This window comes from Lissotriton helveticus, chromosome 2_1 (assembly GCF_964261635.1).
Source record: "Lissotriton helveticus chromosome 2_1, aLisHel1.1, whole genome shotgun sequence".
Classification (NCBI taxonomy): Eukaryota; Metazoa; Chordata; class Amphibia; order Caudata; family Salamandridae; genus Lissotriton; species Lissotriton helveticus.
Genome location: NC_136059.1, coordinates 47,447,126 through 47,465,835, shown reverse-complemented (window position 1 = coordinate 47,465,835; position 18,710 = coordinate 47,447,126). Strand labels below are relative to the sequence as shown.

The window sequence follows — 18,710 nt, the reverse complement described above, 5'->3', positions numbered from 1 at the left end:
CCACCCTTCCGTTCTACAGCACTTTACTCCACACGCCTCCACTCGACGATATTCCATGTCATTCTATGATACTCCACGCCAGGGTATGCCACTCCACTCTGGGCCACTCTACTCCACTCAACTCTTATCCACTCAACTCTTATCCACTCTATGCCACTCTGTGCCACACTATGTCACTCAATGCCATTCTATTCCACTCTAGGACACTTTACTTCACTCTATGGCACTGCACTCTACGACACTCCACTGTATGACACTCTATTCCACTCTATAACATTCTACACCCTTCACTTCAACACTTCACTACATCACACTCCATGCCCCTCCACTCTCCAACCCTCCACTCCCGGCACTCGGTGGCACTCCACGGCACTCCATGCCCCTCCACTCTATGACCCTCCACTCCCCGGCACTCTACAACACTCTACGACACTCCACGGCAGTGCACGCCACTCCACTCAAGGCCACTCTACTCCACTCAACTCTTATCCACTCTATGCCACTCTGTGCCACACTATGTCACTCAATGCCATTCTATTCCACTCTAGGACACTTTACTTCACTCTATGGCACTGCACTCTACGACACTCCACTGTATGACACTCTATTCCACTCTATAACATTCTACCCCCTTCACTTCAACACTTCACTACATCACACTCCATGCCCCTCCACTCTCCAACCCTCCACTCCCGGCACTCTGTGGCACTCCACGGCACTCCATGCCCCTCCACTCTATGACCCTCCACTCCCCGGCACTCTACAACACTCCACAACACTCTACGACACTCCACGGCAGTGCACGCCACTCCACTCTAGGCCACTCTACTCCACGCCACTCTACAACACTCCACAACACTCTACGGCACTCCACTGTATGACACTCTTTTCCACTCTATGACATTCTACCCCTTCCACTGCAACACTTCACTACACCACACTCCATGCCCCTCCACTCTACGACCCTCCACTCCCGGCACCCTATGGCACTCCACGGGACTCTATGCACCTCCACTCTACGACCCTCCACTCCCCGGCACTCTATGGCAATCCACGGCACTCTATGCCCCTCCACTCTACAAACCTCCTCTCCCCGGCACTCTACAACACTCCACAACACTCTATGACACTCCACGGCAGTCCACACCACTTCACTCTAGGCTACTCTACTCCACTCTACTCTACGCCACTCTACAACACTCCACAACACTCTACGGCAGTCCACTGTATGACGCTCTATTCCACTCTATGACATTCTACCCCCTCCACTTCAACACTTCACTACACCACACACCATGCCCCTCCACTCTACGATGCTCCACTCGCTGGCACTCTATGGCACTCCATGGCACTCTATGCCCCTCCATTCTATGACCCTCCACTCCCCGGCACTCTATAACACTCTATGACACTCCACGGCAGTCCACGCCACTCCACTCTAGGCCACTCTACTCTACGACTCTCCACTCCCCAGCTCTCTATGACACTCCACGGCAGTCCACGCCACTCCACTCTAGGCCACTGTACTCTACGACTCTCCACTCCCCAGCTCTCTATGACAATCCACCGCACTCTACGCCACTCCACTCTAGGCCACTGTACTCTGCGCCACTCCACAACTCTCCACAACACTCCACGATACTCCATGACACTCACCTTTATGCCACTCAATGCCTCTCTGCTCTAATACACTCAATGTCACTCCACACCAATAACAATCTAATACAACAATTTGATATCGTGCACTAATCACCCCATTCTTCTCTACTCTGCTCCACTCTAATCTACAACAATGCATTCTACTCCACTCAATGACACTCCATTCTATGACACTTCACTCTATGACACTTTACTTTTCGACTCTCCACAACACTCTTCTCCTTCCTATGCCACCCCACAACTGTCCTCTCCTCTCCTCGCCACTCCTTGATAATCTAAGCCATGGGTACTCACAAGCATTTTCCCGGGGGCCGCAAAGTTTGGTCTATGGTGCGACCGAGGGCCGTACTGATGTCTGCAGGGGGTGTAAAGTGGGTGCAGGGGAAGCAAAGCGTGTATATTTAGTGGCTGTCTTTGAAAATGAAGCTGTTCCTAAAGTTAGTGGCCTAGCTACCTCCTTTCCCTAACTGCAATTAACCTTTAAATAAGTGATTGCTTTATATAATTTATTTTTTTCCATGTTAGTGCTGAGTTGAGAAAACACAGCAGCCCCGAGCTGCTGCTGCTCCCCAGGGTCCGCCTGTAAAGGCCAGGAGGTCCGCATGCGGCCCCCGGGCCGTACTTTGAGTATCACTGCTCTAAGCCATTCCACTCTACCACACTCTCCTCCACTCTACTTCACTCCTCTCCACTCCTCTCCATGCCACTCTCCTCTACACCATTAACTTTGAGCCTTGCTGATTAGCAGCCACGCTGGTGTACAACATCTTAAACATTGGCAAAGCCAATAGCTCTAGCAGGGGCGAGACCTAGTGGTTTTGCCAGTGCTTGTGTAGGTCTGGTGTTAGGCAATACCTTTAGATTTTTCTAAGATTATATGAATAATACTTAAAGGAGCTTTCAGGCACCGCTTTTCGTCCATTGGTCTGTTGCTGTGCCATTCATATTTCACTTCCGCCCACTGCAGCATACAGCACGGGGCAGCGGGTCCGCCCACTTCAGGCGCTGGGTGATGGCACTTTGAGTGGCTGCATTTTGCTCTTCCACAATGAGCACAACCGCACGCACGCTAGTTCCCTTCAGTGCCAGTATATTTGTTTTTACTTTATAAATACCTTATGGTTGCCCTTGTGTATAGAGTCTGATGTGATTGCATGAAGCCTTTGGTGTGATCACAGGGCACATGCCATCTTTGTCAGTTTATGTCTCCTGCCAATGCTGCTGTAAATTCCTTTTGGAACATCCTTTCTTTATCTCAGGACTGCTATTTCGCTACTCTTAAGAAGCTGTGGCAAACCAAGCCTTTTGAAAGACAACATTAGTGCAACAAAGATTGAATGTAAGCTCGTGAGTCTGCTCTGTCTTTGTAAAGCTACCTCTGTATTCCCTTCTCTTTTCCCCTTGCTTCCTTCTTTCTCTCTTGTCTTTCTCATCTCTTGTCTGCCTTCCATCCCTCTCTCCCTGTTTCCCTCAAGAGCAAGAGGCTGGCAGCCAATGCCAGAACAATCGGCTTTTTAGGTGTGTTTGCCCAGACCTTTTAATTTTACTATAAATCTGTGTGTGACATAGTTACCTTAGGGGAATGTTTGCCAAACGTCATCCATTAGTCTGTAGTTGTGGCATTCCCATGCATTCACACCCACTCCAGCACCCTCAGGGCAGGGTGTCTGCCCGCTGGCTGCCCTCACAGTCAGACAGGGCTTTCTGCCCCTCGACAAGGAGCAGAAGCTCACACAAAGCAGCCCCCTTCAGCGCCGGGAGTACCAAGGTCATGTTTGCTTTTTGATACCAGAAAAACGCCCTCCAGCGTTCCGATCGATCATGTGTTGTGAATACAAGTACAAGACTAAACAAGAATTGTCAGCCACTGCCAGGTCTATTGGCATTACCAATGTTTGTTGGCTGTTTGTGACCAAAGTTCAGAGCCCTCCCCTCGGTTACTGACCGAGATCCGCCCCGCGTGCGCCGCCCCCGCCCTGCTGCCCTGCGCTCACCTCGAGGGAGAGAAGCGCATCTCTCTCCAGACAGCCTAGCGCCTGGACGCCCCTGCCGAGCTGCGAGGAGCTAAGGCGTCGCACGTCACCGGACGTTTCACAGTAAGATTCCCACTTGGATTGGGATAGACTTTTTAAATCCGGCCCTGCAGTCACTTCACACCGCTGTGCTGCTGCGCATGGTTAGCTGAGTGGGTCCAGGCGCCTGTTGCTCTGTCTGTCAGCAGTGTCCACTCCGAGTGCCGAAGAGCAAAGATTTCCATATTTATTGTATTGCAGCCTTTATATAGCGCTTCACACCCCTACGTGCAGCGCCGAAGCGTCTTTCTGGATGGACGAGGCGCTGCACCGTGGCGGGGTGCAGGCTGGGGCGCTGCATCAGTAGTTATCACCAGTGGGAGCCGTTTTGGTGTCTCACGTGGAGACCGCGGAGGGGCTCTCAGCTTGCCTTGGGGCGCAGCGCTTAGAAGTGTGATGCATGAGCTCTCCTGAGAGATAGGCACTACATTATAGTTGTGATTGGCTGTCAGTTTTAATTTAATTTCGTGGCCTCCGGTGTGCTAGAGGCGGGGGGGTACCGGGGTGGTCTGTGTTAGGAGTTGTCCAGTTGGGGGAGCGGGGGCCACAGCACCAGCCTACCCAGAGAGGCAGCAGCGAGCTGTGGGCACTGCCGTGGGTGCTGTGGGCACTGCCGTGGGTGCTGTGGGGCAGCAGCGAGCTGTGGGCACTGCCGTGGGTGCTGTGGGCACTGCCGTGGGTGCTGTGGGGCAGCAGCGAGCTGTGGGCACTGCCGTGGGTGCTGTGGTGCAGCAGCGAGCTGTGGGCACTGCCGTGGGTGCTGTGGGGCAGCAGCAAACTGTGGGCACTGCCGTGGGTGCTGTGGGGCAGCAGCGAGCTGTGGGCACTGCCGTGGGTGCTGTTGGGCAGCAGCGAGCTGCGGGCACTGCCGTGGGTGCTGTGGGGCAGCAGCGAGCTGTGGGCACTGCCGCGGGTGCTGTGGGGCAGCAGCGAGCTGTTGGCGCTGGCGTGGGTACTGTGGAGCAGCAGCAAACTGCGGGCACTGCCGTGGGTGCTGTGGTGCAGCAGCGAGCTGTGGGCACTGCCGTGGGGGCTGTGGTGCAGCAGCGAGCTGTGGGCACTGCCGTGGGTGCTGTGGTGCAGCAGCGAGCTGCGGGCACTGCCGTGGGTGCTGTGGTGCAGCAGCGAGCTGTGGGCACTGCCGTGGGTGCTGTTGGGCAGCAGCGAGCTGTGGGCACTGCCGTGGGTGCTGTGGTGCAGCAGCGAGCTGCGGGCACTGCCGTGGGTGCTGTGGGGCAGCAGCGAGCTGTGGGCACTGCCGTGGGTGCTGTGGGGCAGCAGCGAGCTGTGGGCACTGCCGTGGGTGCTGTGGTGCAGCAGCGAGCTGCGAAACTGCCGTGGGTGCTGTGGTGCAGCAGCGAGCTGTGGGCACTGCCGTGGGTGCTGTTGGGCAGCAGCGAGCTGTGGGCACTGCCGTGGGTGCTGTGGTGCAGCAGCGAGCTGTGGGCACTGCCGTGGGTGCTGTGGTGCAGCAGCGAGCTGTGGGCACTGCCGTGGGTGCTGTTGGGCAGCAGCGAGCTGTGGGCACTGCCGTGGGTGCTGTGGGGCAGCAGCGAGCTGTGGGCACTGCCGTGGGTGCTGTGGGGCAGCAGCGAGCTGTGGGCACTGCCGTGGGTGCTGTGGGGCAGCAGCGAGCTGTGGGCACTGCCGTGGGTGCTGTTGGGCAGCAGCGAGCTGTGGGCACTGCCGTGGGTGCTGTGGTGCAGCAGCGAGCTGTGGGCACTGCCGTGGGTGTTGTGGGGCAGCAGCGAGCTGTGGGCACTGCCGTGGGTGTTGTGGGGCAGCAGCGAGCTGCGGGCACTGCCGTGGGTGTTGTGGGGCAGCAGCGAGCTGTGGGCACTGCCGTGGGTGCTGTGGGGCAGCAGCGAGCTCTGGGCACTGCCGTGGGTGCTGTGGGGCAGCAGCGAGCTCTGGGCACTGCCGTGGGTGCTGTGGGGCAGCAGCGAGCTGTGGGCACTGCCGTGGGTGATGTGGGGCAGCAGCGAGCTGTGGGCACTGCCGTGGGTGATGTGGGGCAGCAGCGAGCTGTGGGCACTGCCGTGGGTGCTGTGGGGCAGCAGCGAGCTGTGGGAACTGGCTTTCGTGCTGTGGTGCAGCTGCGCACGCGATGTGCCTTGCAGGGTGATTCGTTGGTATCCGTGTTGTGACAGTCATGACTGTTGGCATTTCTGCGGCTCTTTGATTTAGACCATTCTTTAATTTTTTTAGCTCTAGGCAAAACATAATAATGCCATTTTCTAGAGCCTGCAGTTACACCGGAGGGCTTCGGAGTACTAAGCCTTCACACTATTCTAATAGGGACAAACAGTGAATACAGGGAGGCTCTGTTTCATTCCTGAAAAACCTGTTTTTCAGGTTTTCTGAGAGGTCTGCCGTGGAACCGCTCTCCAGGGCCGCCTAGCGCTGAGAGTGCTCAGAGGGGCGCACTTTTCTGAGGGGCGCTTGAAGACATGTTCTGCGAGCTCCGGGTACAGCTGGAGTACTCCGAAGGCACCCGTGAGACGGTGCTATGTGACCCGCCTCATGGTGGCGCTCTAAGGCTGCTGCCCATGCTCTCACTGCGGAGGGCCCCTGGCCCTTGCACCGATCCACCCTTTCCAGAGGGCGGCGCCAAGTACAGTCTTTTTCCCTTGGTATATCTGGGCATGAAGGAATGCCAGGCAAGACCCTACCAAAGGCAGGTAGCGGTACTTATGGGGTATGTGATGTATTATCTCACTGGCAGGCCGCGCCATGCGGGGGGACCATGAACCTAGGTCACTCGCATCAGGCAGAGGTGCCCAGTGGAAGCATGAGGGGGACTGCACAGAACAGGACACTGCACAGGTTAGATGCCGGCAAATTGTAGTGGCACTACTGCAGGTGGCAAAGTTATCCTGGACTGATTCACATGCGGGGCATGGTGGTGGTGGTACCTACCTCATTTCTCAGGATCACTCCCTGTTGGGCTTAGCTAATGACCATCTCAATGGGCTTTAAATTGACAGCCTCTCTTGTGCCTGTCATTCTGTGAGTAGGTTAGCCATGGACTTTAATAAGTGTTGCAATGGCCCTCTAATGCAATAGTACAGTGTAGGAACTGGGGTCACCAGTTCCCCGGGGGATAGCCTGGCACGAGCAGGTAGGCACCCGAAAGCTCAGGTGTTAAGTGACTACACAGCACACACATCCACTGAGACAATAAAACGCACGCAAAGACCGAGACCACACCAGTGAGTTTGATTTAAAACAATATGCTATTATATAAGATCAAGGTTCAGGGTAATCAAAAATCACAGTATCAATTACTCATCAAAGCATTTCATCAGAGGGGAGTAAAAGGAGCAGTTCAATATCCAATTTTACACGTCACAATAAACATTTCATTAAGGGATTAGCATCTCATTACTTCACAATAAACCAGGGTACAACATTTCATTAGGCATTAAATACCAAGGCACCCTGCGAAGGTGAGCATCTCATTAGGCATGAACAACCAGCTCATCAGGCAAGGATGAGCATGTCATGTAGCAAGAGTACACATTCCATCGTATAAGTAACCTGTTCAGTAGGCAAATGTTATGTTATGTTATGTTACAATCATTTATTGTGCGCACAGCTGCTCCAGCGAAGGAGCGTCCTGGCGCAAGACAAGATAAAACACAACACTGCTAACACAGAAACAGAAAAAAGGAACAACAGCGGGGCAAGATTAAAACAGGAAGGTTTTAATAGCCTTACGAAACTGCAAAAGATCCTCCAGCAGATGGATCTCCACCGGAAGAGAGTTCCAGATCAATTAACTTCTCACAGAGCAAGGGTGAACATTACATTAAACTCCTTAGCAGGAATAAACTGGACATCTGACAGGAAGAAACAGTTAATTTCTCAGCAATAAGCCTTTCATCTGAACTCAGGCATAAACCTGTCCTCAGACAGGGGAAGAACATCTTATTAGATAGGAATGAAGACTGTTTATCTGGTAAAGATATACTTTTCATCAGGTGAGAATAAAAACATTTCCTTAGGGTAAAACCCTCACATTACCTGATGCCTGAATAAGCAGTGCATTACCCCTATTAATCAGGCCTAACACTTCATGAGGTAAAACGAAAACATTATTTAGGCATGAAGAAATCACCATTTCATGGTAACCCCTGCAGTCTGACTGGAAAATGCAGGCAGGAACATTCCCTGTGGAAATAACCAGTTCAACGGTTAAGCAAACATTCCATTAAAGCAAGGAGCCCTTCGCTCCATTACTATGGGCATGTAGTTCACCTTCCGGCAAGCATGAATAAACATTTCCTTCAATAAGCATCAACATCTCTTCCGCCCAGAATACAACCTTTCATTAGGCAAAACTACACATCTCCTTTATCAAGAGTAAACATTTCATCACAGGTCAGGCAATATCTCCTTAGGTAGGAACAACCTTTCATTAAGTGTAGAACAGTTAATCAGCAGAGGTAAAACCTTCCAGTAAGTGTAGAACAGTTAATCAGCAGAGGTAAAACCTTCCAGTAGGCAAAGGGAGCCAGGCATCAGGTAAAGATGTGCTTCTCATTAAGGCAACCATAATCCAGGCATCAAGTGAAAAGGTGCAGTGCATTTCATTAGAGTAGCAGAGCGAACGTTTCCTCAGATAACTATAGGCATTTAGGTCACGTTTCAGCAAGCATGAACACATATTCCCTTAGGTAAACACAACCATCTCCTTAGGCAGGAATAAACATTTCGTTTAACCACATTGAGCCTATAGAACCCTGGTGCCTTGGGACCAATGAGTAGGTGGCACCTTATCAGCAAACCATTAAGTCCTGCCTAGGGCAGGTTGGAAGAACCAGTCCCCCAACGCGGTGTTCACTGTACTGTAATGCAGGCCCCCACATGGTCTTACATGGCTCCGGCTCAGTTCAGGTTGTTTTATGGGGCTAATCAGGGCCAACAGGGCCCAATCACAGTTTCCCCAGGGGAGGGGCGAACTCCGGGCCTCCTCGGGGCCTTCCGCCCTCCTCCCCGTGGGTTTACCTGGACTCTTCGGCCCCTCTCAGGGCCCTTGCGGAGGTTCGGTTGCGGGGGAGGCTCCATCTCTTCCTAGAGCCCCCCCGGTGTATCACGCTGTGGCAGGATTACACGGTGCCCCGCGCCGAGGGGCAGGGTCAGCCCCAAGGGTGAAGCTAGGCGGAGGGGGCTCCTTTGCTCCTCGGAGCACTCCGCAGGGTCGCGTCCTGTTCCCGGGCCCAAGAGCACGTCAGAGGCCCGGGAACCAATTGGCATGAAGGCGCTTTGGAGGCAGGGCCTGGGGACCAATGAGGGCGTGGGTGCTCCCGCAGCCGCCTATGGCAGCGCGGCCTGCGGGGGCACGATGCCGGTGGCCAATCCGTGCGCGGCGGAGTCACTTCCGACGCCCCCGTCACGTGAGGAGAGTTCCAGGCTTCTGGCCTAGCGAGGCCTACTGCGGCCTGACGGAGTATAGCGGCGGCCCTCTCCTGGCTCCCAGGGGCCGCCGAGGGGGGACTTGGGACCCTCTGGCGCACTGGATGGCAGCGCCTCCTTCCATCGCCCTCCCAGGTGGGCGCAGCCCACGCCAACACGGCGGCGGCCCTCTCGTGGCACGGGGGGCCGCCGGGGGCAGATGACGGAAGTAGAAGGAGTCCGGCGGCTCCCACAGTGTATCGGTAAGTGGGACAGCCGCTTCCCGGGCAGTGGTAGTGCTGGGGCAGTCCCTATAATAGCGCTTCAGTCGACAAAGCAGATCATCAAATGACAGCGCTTGGCAGAGTTAGCGCTTGAGGGATACAGCACTCCTTCAGCGCCACAGCGGGGGAGCGCTTGAGGCAATTCAGTCAGCTGTGGTAAATTAGGCGGTTCTGGGGGCTAGCACTGCGCAGTGATAGCACTTAGCAGTCCCTTCAGTGGGGCACTTTCCTCAGGACAGGACAGCAATTCAGACAGTCCAGTCAGGGGGAGTTAGGCAGGACAGCGCAGGGGCCCAGGTTGAGGAAAAGGGGCGCAGAGTGGACACACCCCTGTACCTGGTTGATCCCCAGTAGTCCTTGTTGCATAATAAAGGGGTCTTCTTCTTGGTGCTTGATGGTTCCTGCGCCCTTTGTAGATAGCAATTTCTTGGTTTCTTGAAGGGGAAGGGGGGTTGAGTTGAAGGCTTTTCAGCAGGTCACTTCAGGTGGTCCCTGGGTTCCCCTCACGCCGGGCCAGATCAGTGGGCTAGTTCAGGGTTCCTCACTCTACTTGGAAGGCAGCACCTCAGCCCTGTCACTCCCAGTGGCATAGGTCCCTGACTAGGCCCTACCTCCTAAATCTCCTGCGTGGGTCCCCCAGGTCAGTGATGCCCCAACTGACTGGAAAGTTTCCCTCCCTTTCTTTATATAGGCCCAGGTCAGGTGACCACCCTCTAAGGCGGCAAAAATAGGCTCCGCCCCTATTCTAGAAGGTGCCAGGAGCTTCCCTACTCTAACTGTGGACAGGCAAGGCAGGATGGAGTGGTAACAATGTTTAAGGGTTCCAGCCAGCTCCTGGCAACTAGATTGCGACTAAAAACACCGCGCCGCAGTAGCAGGGGTCAGTGGCAGCCATGATGGAAGTAGAGAGCACCTGCACCTTAGCATTGATTTTAATATTACACAGGGCATCTCAACCTCACAGGGCCTATACAACTTCATTACTATGGGGGGACATCCTGAATTAGGGGAGCAAAAAACAAATGGACCAGGTCCAACATACAGCATCTAGTTTACCAATGCTATATGTACCATCATGAGCATTAGCAGCAGCTCACAGGGGTATCAGTAAAGCTTCCTTTTATTTTGCCTGAGATTGGGGCTGGCAATGTCACCAAACTTTGCAGCCAGAAACTGAATAGGCAAATACAGATGTGTGTTTCTAGCTCAGGCATGTCCAAGTATGGGTTGTGGTGCCTGAAGTCTGCTCTGGGATGCAAGTTCACAGGCATGTTCAGCGGCAGAACTAAAAGTGGCTTGCGTTCGACCGCTGGTCACAGGTTCAGATCCTTGTAGGTCCACCTAGCAGTTCAGCCTTCTGAATTTGTTGGCAGCCAAGCAGGTTGTAGAAGTTGTCATCCAACAAGTGTGCTATGGGCCATAAGATTGGGGAAAGCCCTGGGTTAAACACCAATGGGCTACAAAGTATTAAAGAACACTTAGAATTCCCAGTATTTAAAATAAAAAAATAAAAATAAAGGGGAGGTATGTATACTTATGGTTCCCCTCTGGTTCACATTGTCGTGTCTGCTCCATGGTATACTAGCAGACGTTTGGGAGGGCAAGGCGTCACCGAGGGTGGCGAGTGACTGAATGCGATGGACATACTCCGACAAGTGCTATACACGGATAACTGGGTGAGAGGAAGTAAGGCGGGCTTTTTAACTCTTCCACCCGCATTGGCACTTCCTGTCAGGAGTGGCTTGCCAAAGGTATTGCTCTTCAGCCAGGCAATGTTAACATTGAACCAACACCAAACTAATGGTTTTAGGTAATCCTGAGCGCATATACATGAAGGGCTGGGCGAGGCGGGTACCATGGATACTGGGTCCCCTTCCGAGTTGCAGACTCAGCAGGACAGGCTAACCAGTGGGGCGATAGGAATCCCATGGCATGTTAGGGAACAGCCGGCTGTGTGCCACTCTGGGACGGGTGGTGTAATTGTGCAGGCACTGGAACGGCTTCTGCTGAAGCAGCGGCCCGGGCGGGGGGGATGTCTCCCCTCTCACCACTGGGGTCTGACAGCTGGGAGGCATTGAGTTGACTTTCCAGGGTAGAAGGGCCCTGCTGTCAAAATTGAATTTGAATTCCCCCTGGTGTAAGTTATGCATCCATCCCTGAACAGAGGGGGTTTGGTTTTGTCAGTCTAAAGTCCACGGGGAGTTTAGATAGGGGCACCTGTCCAGAAGGGGCAGGCTGGCCTCCGGTCCTGTATGGGCTTGGACTTGTTTTTACCAGACCTGGGAGAGGCCTGGTAATCAGCAGGATGTAGGTAAAGATTCCTACCGTGGTGGGGTGCCCGGGTTGTGACGGTGGCCACGCCCAGAGCTGTGGAGGAGTTACAGGGCGATCCAGAGTCTGCAAGGTACAGAGGGGTACTACATGCAGCAGCACATTAAGGGTGCTAAGCCAAGGATACCCAGGGATGTCTTAGCATGTCCCCTGGAAGTACGACGGCACCCCGTTCGTCTTACGGGTGGTTGTGGGCCTGAGCAACCGGGGGCTGCCTGGAACGCTCCGCCCACCTTTTGGGGGGCATGAGTAAGGGCGTGGACTGGCGGTCCACTGATGGGAGGGGTGGCCCCTCCCAAAATTGGTAACCACCGATTGGCGGCGGCCACAGTGTAATTTGGCTCAGCAGGCAGGCGGCATAGGGGCTGGCCTGCCCTTGGATCGCCCTTGAGATAACCCACCATGTTGGCATATTTGTTATGCAGATAAATCTGGAGGAATATTTTCCACTAACAAGGTGTCTTGTGGTTTATTTATGTATGTTGCTGTATGAGAACTGAGGAGTGTTGCCGATATTGGCACTATGCAGCAGGCATATGCATGCAACAGGCAGCACAAGGGGCACTTGTGCACCGCAGCAGGGCTGTGTGCAGTCATGTGCATTCATCAGGCGGCGCAAGGACACTTGTGCATCACCAGTGGGCCTGTTTGCAGTCATGTGCATTCATCAGGCAGCGCAAGGACACTTGTGCACCGCCAGTGGGCCTGTGTGCAGTCATGTGCATTCATCAGACAGTGCAAGGACAAGTGTCCCTTGTGCACCGCCAGTGGGCCTATGTTCAGTTGTGCATTCATCAGGCAGCGCAAGGACACTTGTGCACCACCAGCGGGCTGGAGTGCAGTCATGTGCATTCATCAAGCAGCGCAAGAACACTTGTGCACCTCCAGTGGGCCTGTGTGCAGTCATGTGCATTCATCAGGCAGCGCAAGGACACTTGTGCACCTCCAGTGGGCCTGTGTGCAGTCATGTGCATTCATCAGGCGGCGCAAGGACATTTGTGGACCGCCAGTGGGCCTGTGTGCCGTCATGTGCATTCATCAGGCAGCGCATGGACACTTGTGCAGCGCCAGTGGGCCTGTGTTCAGTCGTGCATTCATCAGGCAGCGCAAGGACACCTGTGCACCGCTAGTGGGCCTGTGTGCAGTCATGTGCATTCATCAGACAGTGCAAGGACACTTGTGCACCACCAGTGGGCTGGAGTGCAGTCATGTGCATTCATCAAGCAGCGCTAGGACACTTGTGCACCGCCAGTGGGCCTATGTTCAGTTGTGCATTCATCAGGCAGCGCAAGGACACTTGTGCACCGCCAGTGGGCCTGTGTGCAGTCATGTGCGTTCATCAGGCGGCGCTAGGACACTTGTGCACCTCCAGTGTGCAGTCATGTGCATTCATCAAGCAGCGCTAGGACACTTGTGCACCGCCAGTGGGCCTGTGTGCAGTCATGTGCGTTCATCAGGCGGCGCTAGGACACTTGTGCACCTCCAGTGTGCAGTCATGTGCATTCATCAGGCAGCGGACGGACACTTGTGCACCGCCAGTGGGCCTGTGTGCAGTCATGTGCGTTCATCAGGCGGCGCTAGGACACTTGTGCACCTCCAGTGTGCAGTCATGTGCATTCATCAGGCAGCGGACGGACACTTGTGCACCGCCAGTGGGCCTGTGTGCAGTCATGTGCATTCATCAGGCAGTGGAAGGACACTTGTGCACCGCCAGCGGACCGGAGTGCAGACATGTGCATTCATCAGGCAGCGCAAGGACACTTGTGCAATGCAGCAGGCCTGTGTGCAGTCATGTGCAGGCATCAGGCAGCGTTTTAAGGGTGTTTTTACCATCCTTTTTAAGCAGTTTTCATGTTTTTGTTGTTTTATTCTGTGCTTTTATGGCTTGAGGTCAGCCAGATAAAAACAACTGACTGTCTGCCTCACAACCACATCCCTCCTTACACTCCAAGAGCTCAGATCGAACTGAAACACTCCAGAGCCTACTGACACCTCATCAGAAGAACCCCAGCTACAGAACCACGAGGATGGGAAACAAGCATTGGCAAGCCGTGGACCTTGGTCAGCGGACTCGATAATTCTCGCTTCGGTGCTTACTCTAATCAGGGGTTCCACTCGGCAACTCTGGGCATTAGCTTGCCTAATCTCCACAACGGCCCCACCAATTCCGGGGATGCCTGGCTCCACCTTGGGGACTCCCAGCAGGGACCATCCCACAGGGAAAGCCAGGACGGGTTCCCCAGAGTTATACAGCGCCGGGACGCCCCGTTGCTGGGGCAGCTGTGCGCTTTACAAGTATACTACATTTACATTTACAACCAACAAATGTAAACGAAGGAAACCTGCTACCAAAGCACCTGCTAACACCCAGGGCCCCAGGCTCTTCTCTCTGTCTGGAGCAACCTGAGCCCCTGTCACTCAAGCCCTGAGGGCAGAACCTTCATGTGACCCCGAGCACTGCAGACAGGACACTCAACAGCAAACCTATAATCATGCAGGCAGGCCCAGGGCTGTGGGAATTTCCCACTGAAGCCGCGTAACCCGCAGACATTCCTGCAGTCCTGGGAGGGGCCAGACCTTTCCACCCAACACACGAGTTCAGCAGGTGAGGGTGCCTGACAGCAGCCAATGAAGGGACAGCGGGGCTGTCTCAGGTATGCATTGAATAGCCTCATACTGCCTGCTATGGTACCAGAAAACCCTGGGCAATGGGCATTATGGGCTAAGTACAAAATATAGTGCCCTGAACATCGCTCACACGAATATTGGTCCCTTGGTATTAATAATTGAAAATCTATACTCAGTGATATTTCTGTAACCAATATTTAGGCCACAATATTTATACCAGATGAGATTTGTAGGTCTCACCTAGACAGCGCTTGCGCTGTCTCTTCGAGACATATTAGGCCTCCTCGGCAGTTCTTGTGCTGTCTCTGTGAGGCATTTTCTAGTCTGCATATGGGCTTTAAACTCCGCCCATTTTCAAGGACTGCCCTTGAATTTGAATTAAAAAAATTTATATAGCGCATCATACACCATTACGGTTTCTTGGCGCTTTGGCGGCAAACAGTAAGACAGAGATGGGCCAGTTAGAGGGGAAAAGCCTGAGCGAACAAAAAAGTTTTCAGGCCCTTACGGAAAAGGGAGTATTGTTTTAAAGCTCGAAGGTGGTCAGGCAGGGAGTTCCAGAATACCGGAGCTAGAACAGAGAAGTTGGAACCTCCCCATTTTTTCCTGATGAACCGAGGGACTAGCAATAGGGACCGATCAGACGACCGGAGATGTCTGGCGGGAACATAGTTAGTTAAGAGGGAAGAAATAAAGGCCGGAGCCGTTCCCTGTCGTGCCTGAAATACCATGCACCCCATTTTAAAAAGCGAACGTTGCCGAACAGGCAACCAGTGCAGTTCCTTCAACAAAGGTGTAGAATGATGGAACCGGGGAAGGCCATAAACCAACCGGGCTGCTTGGTTCTGCACAAGCTGGAGTTTGCGTAGGCTATATGCCGGAATGCCGTTGTAAAGGGCATTGGCATAGTCTAGCCGGGAGATGACCAGGGCAGACATAATGAGTTTAAGTGCCAGGGGGGAAAAAAAAACGGGAAACAATACGAATAGTTCTGAGCATAAGAAAACAGGAAGAAACAACAGCACCGACCTGTGAGTGAAGAGTGAGCTGATTGTTAATTTTTATACCCAATGTTTTTACCGTAGAAGAGGGGAGAGGGGTAGAACCAAGAGTGAGGGGCCAAAATGCAGAGTTCCAGGGACTGGAGGAGCCACCCGTAAGCACCAACTCGGTTTTCTCCGGGTTGAGCTTCAGATGGTTGTGGCTCATCCAGTCCCTGATAAAAATCATAATAGACTGAAAATTAGAGATAGCGTGAGGGGAAGAAGAGAGGTCAAAGACCAGCTGGAGGTCGTCTGCATAATTAAACACAGCAACCTCCCGCTGCTGGAGTGCAAAAATAAGAGGGTAGATATAGAGATTAAACAATAAAGGAGAAAGAGAAGAACCTTGGGGAACACCACAAGTGACCTTCATAGGGTCTGCCCTGAACTCTCCCAGCCGGACCGCCTGAGTGCGATCCCGCAGGAAGGACGAGAGCCATACTAGTGCTGATCCCCCGATTCCCGCCGCTCCGATACGTGAAAGCAAGATGGAATGGTCCACCGTATCGAAGGCGGCGGAAAGATCGAGGAGCACCAGGGCTTGATGTTTATTTTGGTCTCGACCCTCCCTGAGTGTATTTAGGACTGACACCACCACAGACTCGGTCGAGTGACCGGGACGAAAGCCAGCCTGGCAGGATGCCAAGCCTCCCGTGGCCTCAACATGGTTGCTCAGTACCGCGGCCACGTGCCGCTCAAGCACCTTGGCCAGGTACGGCAGCAACGAGATGGGCCGGTAGTTGGAAGAAATAGCTGAATCGGCCCCTTGTTACTTGTGTTGTTACTCAGACAGTTTGTTGCACTATTTGTTTCTTTAAGATAGACCACTTTAGACCCGTGCTCGTGGTTTACAAAGCTCTGTTGTAAACAGGGATGTAAAGCTTGCTCTTATCTTACCCCATTTGCTGTAAAGATCAGGTCTGTTTTCTTTCGATCAGCAACATTTGTTCACCCGATGCTGTAACTGTGCAGGTTCAACCATTGCTTAATTCTGTTTGTTAGTTTACATTTAGTTAATGACATCAGCATATTTTTAAGTCGAGCCCTGAGCCAGCACACAAGCGCTGCTCAGGGGTTGATCTGGGTTGTTCAGTATGGGAGAGAAGCCCCGCTCACTCCCCCGCCCATATTTTTCATGGTGTGCTTGTCCTTTTAAATGCTGTCTTCTGATTGATTATGAGGCTTGTTAGTCCCTCCTTAGCACAGCCATATCGTCATCTGTACCCTCCCATGGCTGCTGGCCCCTTTACTTGGTTGTTACACCCTACGTGTTCTATTTTCTTAATTGACTTTCTTCTACGTTAGGCACGAGCACGACGCGCGCCATGCCTGCTTTCACTTTAGAAGGAGGGACATTGGCCGCAGCTTGTTTGCAACGCCATAGGTCTCGCATTTAAACACGAGACCTATAGCATTGCAAATATTTTTGTACTCGGTCACTCCCCCCCACCAACCCAGGGGCTGGATATCTTCCCAGCAGTGGTGCGTCCAGTGCTTTCCCATGTTTGGCCGGGATGTGCATCCCCACCCTCGCCTGTTGGTCTTAGAAATGACCAGGCGTGGCGGGGTCTCGGACCCCAGGAGCAGCAAACGCGGGGGAGCCTGTGCGGAGCTGTGCTCTGAGAGTGCAAAGCTGGGTCTCTCCCTTTCATTTTTGTTTTCATTCTCCTGTGAGAATTCACATACAGCGCGAGACCAGATGAATTGTTGTAATCTTGTTTTTACAAATAATTTTATAGTCTGTTTTTATTATGTATGATTCGATATCATTGATTTTCGATTCATTTATGATGATTTAGATTACTGAACATAGGTTTATTAAAGAAAGTTATAAGATGCCTTTGGCAACCAGAACCACCGCCTAGTGTTATAACATGGCTTTAGCAACTGGAACCACCGCCTAATGTTATAAGATGGCTTTAGCAACCAGAACCACTGTCTAGTGTTATAAGATGGTCTTAGCAACCAGAACCAATGTCTTGTGTTATCAGATGGCCTTTGCAACCAGAGCCACCGCCTAGTGTTATAAGATGGTCTTAGCAACCAGAACCAATGTCTTGTGTTATCAGATGGCTTTAGCAACCAGAACCACCGCCTAGTGTTATAAGATGGCTTTAGCAACCAGAACCAATGTCTTGTGTTATCAGATGGCTTTAGCAACCAGAACCACCGCCTAGTGTTATAAGATGGCTTTAGCAACCAGAACCACCGCCTAGTGTTATAAGATGGTCTTAGCAACCAGAACCAATATCTTGTGTTATCAGATGGCTTTAGCAACCAGAACCACCGCCTAGTGTTATAAGATGGCTTTAGCAACCAGAACCACCGCCTAGTGTTATAAGATGGTCTTAGCAACCAGAACCAATGTCTTGTGTTATCAGATGGCTTTAGCAACCAGAACCACCACCTAGTGTTATAAGATGGCTTTAGCAACCAGAACCACCGCCTAGTGTTATAAGATGGCCTTAGCAACCAGAACCAATGTCTTGTGTTATCAGATGGCCTTTGCAACCAGAGCCACCGCCTTATGTTTTAAGATGGCTTTAGCGCAAATTATAAAACAAGCTGCAGAAAGTCTTCGTTTTCCTTCTCCCAACCCTTTCAACCCTTGCACTAGGGGTAAAGCGTTAGAGTGTGGGAAGGTGTTTGCTACGGATGTTGGTGGGGTTCACATGCAGGAAATAGGGGTGCAGCAGTTTTGAGAGGAGGGAGTTCATGCAGAGACTCAAGTACGGCGTACGGCGGTGTTATCCTGTCATTCCATTGTTGGTGCCAGGGTGCCCCTCCCTTTTCCCACTCTTCTTGGACACCTAGCTTGTAAAAAAAGATAAAACTGTAAATAATCTTAGTCAAATTGTACATAAAACTCCACAGTTCTTCACCATTTTTCCCAGTTTCCCAGTAGAGGGTTAACCCCTCCCTCCTTGCCCGCCGGGTCAAGGTTAGGCTTGCTTTGCTTGGCTGGTAAGAAGGGTGAGAGGCCTCTGTGTGCCTGACGTCCCTCACAGCCAGAGGGCAGGGTGTTGGACTGCATGGGCAAGGACTGGGTACAAGTGTGCAGCGACTGGGCGCGCGAGTGCCAAGATGGATGGATGGATGGGTGGGTGGATGGATGGATGGATGGGTGGGTGGGTGGATGGATGGATGGATGGATGGAAGGGTGGGCAGGTGGGTGGATGGATGGGTGGGTGGATGGATGGATGGATGGATGGGTGGATGGATGGGTGGATGGATGGATGGATGGATGGATGGATGGATGGATGGGTGGGTGGGTGGGTGGGTGGATGGGTGGGTGG

At 52.9% G+C, this 18,710-nt stretch overlaps 1 protein-coding gene across 5 annotated transcripts in view; it reads left to right on the top strand.

Moving 5' to 3' along the window:
- LOC144817695 (long-chain-fatty-acid--CoA ligase ACSBG2-like) overlaps positions 1–18,710 on the top strand; it is a 607,186-nt gene that overhangs the window by 341,608 nt on the left and 246,868 nt on the right. The window contains exon 1 of one of the 5 annotated variants that reach the window (XM_078674448.1): positions 3,648–3,755. The exons of the other annotated variants lie outside the window; for them this stretch is intronic. The gene's annotated coding sequence lies outside the window, so the exon portion shown is untranslated. Of the gene's footprint in view, positions 1–3,647; positions 3,756–18,710 lie in introns of those variants that run through there. 5 annotated transcript variants of the gene reach the window in all.